This window comes from Triticum aestivum, chromosome 5D (assembly GCF_018294505.1).
Source record: "Triticum aestivum cultivar Chinese Spring chromosome 5D, IWGSC CS RefSeq v2.1, whole genome shotgun sequence".
Taxonomy (NCBI): domain Eukaryota; kingdom Viridiplantae; phylum Streptophyta; class Magnoliopsida; order Poales; family Poaceae; genus Triticum; species Triticum aestivum.
Window position 1 is genome coordinate 125,434,081 of NC_057808.1, and position 4,683 is coordinate 125,438,763.

Consider the following 4,683-nt stretch of genomic DNA (forward strand, 5'->3'; position numbering starts at 1 on the left):
CAGTAGCACCGAGCCTATAGTTGCTGATGACTGGCTACGCCGTATTGGAAGGGAGTTGACCACCGCAGGATGCACAGATGCTGAGAAGGTGCTTTTTGCCGCACATCAATTGGATGGACCAGTAGCCTCATGGTGGGAGAATTATACGGCCACTTTCCCCATAGCCAACGTCACTTGGGATCAGTTTCAGCAAGCTTTTCGCACAGCCCATGTCTCAACTGGAGCTATGAATATGAAGAAGTGTGAGTTTCGCAACTTACGCCAGGGGAACCGCACTGTAGCTCAGTACGTGGATGAGTTTAGCAAGTTATCTCGCTATGCCCCTGATGATGTGGCCACAGATGCCGCGAAACAGGAGAAATTTATGGAAGGGCTGAATGATGAGATGAGCATGCAGTTGATGGTGGCAACATTCAACAACTACCAGGAGTTGGTAGATAAGGCTCTTATGATTGAAGGGAAGCAGCAGCAAATTGAGAGCCGTAAGAGGAAGTATGGGCAAGGGAGGTATAACTCAGGAGCTCAGCAGAAACCTCGCCTAACCCCGAACTCGGGAGGACTTGTTCATAACCATGGAGGTCATAACCACACCGGAGGAAGTTCGCATAACAACAATGGTTCTAAGAATGGGACTGGGAACAGAACAAGCAACAATCAGAACCGCTCCAATCCGGCCACACCCGCCAAGAGAGATCTAAGTCACATTACTTGCTTCAAGTGCGGGAAGACTGGACACTATGCCACGGAGTGCCCTGAAGCGAAGAATGGAAACGGTAATAGGAGCGTTGGGAAGAAGCCCAATCCATTCAACAAAGGACAAGTGAACCATGTTAATGTGGAGGAGGTTGAAGAGCAGCCAGACGCGGTTATCGGTAAGTTTTTGGTTAAGTCTTTTACCGCCCTTGTTCTTTTTGATACGGGTGCATCGCATTCATACATATCAAGGGGATTCGTGGATAAGTTTAAACTACCAACCCAAACCCTTAGGACCCCTCTGTTAGTGAGTTCACCTGGAGCAGAGTATATGGCTAGCCGATGGTGCGACCAGATACCCTTAACCATTGGTAGCCACGTTTTCCCGTCAGACCTAATAATTTTGGAGTCACAAGGATTGGATGTGATTTTAGGCATGGACTAGATGTCAAAGTATGGAGGAAGCATTGAATGTGCTAGTAAGTCGATTTATCTCACCACCCCGGAGGGAAAAAGGATTAAGTATGTATCTAGGCATGCGCCTAGGAGGAGCCAAGTAAATACCCTCACAGGACTTGTTCAGGAGGAAGTGCCTGTAGTGAAGGATTACCCGGATGTTTTTCCAGAGGAATTACCAGGCATGCCACTGGATTGAGACATCGAGTTTTTGATAGAGCTATTGCCAGGTACAGGGCCAATATCAAAGAGACCCTACCGAATGCCCGCAAATGATCTGGAGGAGATTAAGAAGCAGATCAAGGAGTTATTGGAGAAAGGTTACATTCGACGGAGTTCATCACCATGGGGAGCCCCAGTGCTTTTGGTTGAGAAGAAGGATAATTCTCTAAGAATGGTTGTTGATTATCGTGCGTTAAATGAAGTGACGATCAAGAACAAATACCCACTGCCGATGATCAATGATTTGTTTGACCAACTGCAAGGAGCTAAGGTGTTTTCAAAGATCGACCTGCGATCAGGATATCACCAGCTGAAGATTCGAGAGAAGGATATACCAAAGACAACATTCACCACATGGTACGGGTTGTATGAATATATGGTCATGTCATTTGGACTGACTAACGCCCCTGCCTATTTCATGAGCGTGATGAACAAAGTGTTCATGGAATATTTGGATAAGTTTGTTGTGGTGTTCATTGATGATATAATGGTATACTCGAAGAATGAGGAGGAGCACGAAGAGCATTTGCGTTTAGTTCTCGAGAAACTCAGGGAACACCAGTTGTATGCCAAGTTCACCAAATGTGAGTTTTGGTTGAAGGAAGTTGGATTCCTTGGACATGTTATATCAGGAGAACGTATAGTGGTAGACCCCACCAAGGTTCAGTCAGTCACTGAATGGTTGGCACCCACTTCAGTTAACGAGATCCGTAGTTTCCTTGGACTCGTGGGATACTATCGAAGATTCATTGAGAATTTTTCCCAAGATTGCAAAGCCAATGACGGAGTTATTGAAGAAGGATACCAAATTTAAATGGACGGAAGAATGTGAGGCAAGCTTTCAGGAGTTAAAGAAACGTTTGACTGCAGCCCCAGTGCTGATTCTGCCAGATATACGCAAGGATTTCCAAGTGTATTGCGACGCCTCTCGCCTAGGACTTGGAAGTGTGCTTATGCAGGACGGAAGAGTTGTTTCGTATGCCTCACGACAACTAAAACCGCACGAATTGAATTATGCCACGCATGATTTGGAGTTGGCAGCCATAGTGCATGCGCTCAAGACTTGGAGACATTACCTTATTGGAAATCGTTGTGATGTGTACACGGTAGTCGCCTCGCCGCCGCTGGTTTTGAGAGAAAAAAATGATCCGTTTTTTTTTAGAAAACCCTAGGTTTTTTTAGAATAGATCGGTTTTATTTTATTTTCTGGTTTAGTTTATTTAGCGGACGTTCGTCCGTACGTTCGTTTTAACGAACGGTTTTCGCTCGTTAGTTACAGACAACGAACGTTCGTTTGTTAGCCTGTTCGTCAGTTTTTCTTTTTCTCGGGTTTTTCGCGATTATTTTCGATCGCGATTTCTGATCCGATTTTTGTTTTAGTTTATCTTTTCGCTCGTTTATCGGAATCAGGCGATTCAAGCGCCTAGATCTTCGTCTCGAAACCCTCTGTCTGTTTAATCAACTTGAACAAGATTTTGGTACTGTAAAATTTGACTTTAGTTCAGATTAGTAAACTGATCTTGTTTCTTTCGCAGTTTGAGTTTCGTTGCTCCGTTTGATTTGATTCTTTTCACAAACCGGAGTTCTTAAGTTGAACTTTCTGGTTAGATCTTCTTATTTGAGTTTTACCCGTGCATATTTGCTTGATTGCTTATGTATGCTATTGTTTGTTTGCGATAGAACACCCGGAGTGCGAAGCGTGCTACTACGAGTCCCTAGGTTTTGCAGACTGTCAGCAAGGCAAGTAACACATTGATCATACTCTTTTCATACCTAGTTTTTATGCATTAGTTTCAAACCTCAAACACTGCATGATTAGGTTGTGATTAAATTGTGGGTATTGGGAAGTAGTTGATGAGGTAGAACCAATTGCCCTGTTACTATCAAACCCTTGGGAGTTACTTCTACGTATTGCTTATATTGCTATGCTATGCTCGTAGACGTGGTTTGGGTGAGTGAATCCATGACAGATGTGAGATTGTTAATTAACGGTTCAACTTAAGGTGCCAACTTTAATACACATCTGGGTGGATTGCTTGTCGGGCACCTGGAGAATCCAGTGTTGTCCTAGGATATCGCGGAGTACCCGTGTGATCATCCTAAGGTCCGCCACCCAGGCTCAAAGGGAACTGAGATATTTTCATGCTAGAAACTTCCGTGTGCAGCCACAAGCTATTATGGGCTCTAGCATAGTTGAGTAAGTTGTGTGAGCTCTTGAAGAGGTGGATCAGCAGGTAGAGGGATGTAGGTTTGGTATGGTCTGCCCGGAGTAAAGAGTTAACGTTTCTGAAAGACTGTGTCTCGGTCATCCGTTTCTCAAACACCATGTAGTGCGAGAAATCCAACGGAGGAGATCGAGTCTTGTGGGGAAAAGTGTGCAAACCTCTGCAAAGTGTACAATCTAATCATGGTTAGCCATGTCCCCAGTTATGGACAATTTTGAGTATCTAGTACTTGGATTATCATAAGTATCTCATCACTCTTAATTAATATTGTTGGGTTCATAATTACTTTAATTGGGATTGAGTTGGAGGAACCTTCTCAATGATGTTTCAACTACCATGATAGTTAAAATAAAACTTATTCCTTTGTTGTAGAGAAAAATTGGCTTTTCGCAAAACTATAACCATAGAGCTTTCCACCAGCCAAATATGCATGTAGTGATAGCATAATTCTGTTCTTGCTCTACTGTGTTATATTGCCAGCATATTCCATGTGCTGACCCGTTTTCGGGCTGCAACGTATTATGTTGCAGACTTTTCAGACGAGGAGTAAGGTTCGTTAGGTCGTTGCCGTGCAGCTCAGCTATGCCATTGGAGTTGATGGACTCACTTTATCTTCCAGGCCTTCCGCTGTTATCGTATTAGATGGCCTTAAGCCATATTTATTGTAATAAGTTCTCTTCTGAGACATTCGATGTAATAAGTGTGTGCTTGCTACTCTGTTATAAATCCTTCGAGTACTATGTGTGTCAGCATTACCGATCCAGGGATGACACTGAAGCACATAGACTTGACCGTTTGAGGTCGGGTCGCTACATGCAGGATGCTAAGAACCTAGAGCAATTTTTGTTACAATTTGCACCTAGCAAATAAATTTGTATCACTTTTTTTATCAGGTAAAAACACCAGCATGTTGTTTGAGGTGCATGTAATGGTTGTAGCGAAGATGTGCGTAACACGATGCATTGCTGACCATGAAGCACTGCAAGGCTTCAGGATATGTACCACAACTTAGAGACTTGACACATTGTCACTTGTTCCTACTACCATGAGAGTGGTTGGTGCTTCAGTGTTGAACTATGTGATGGTG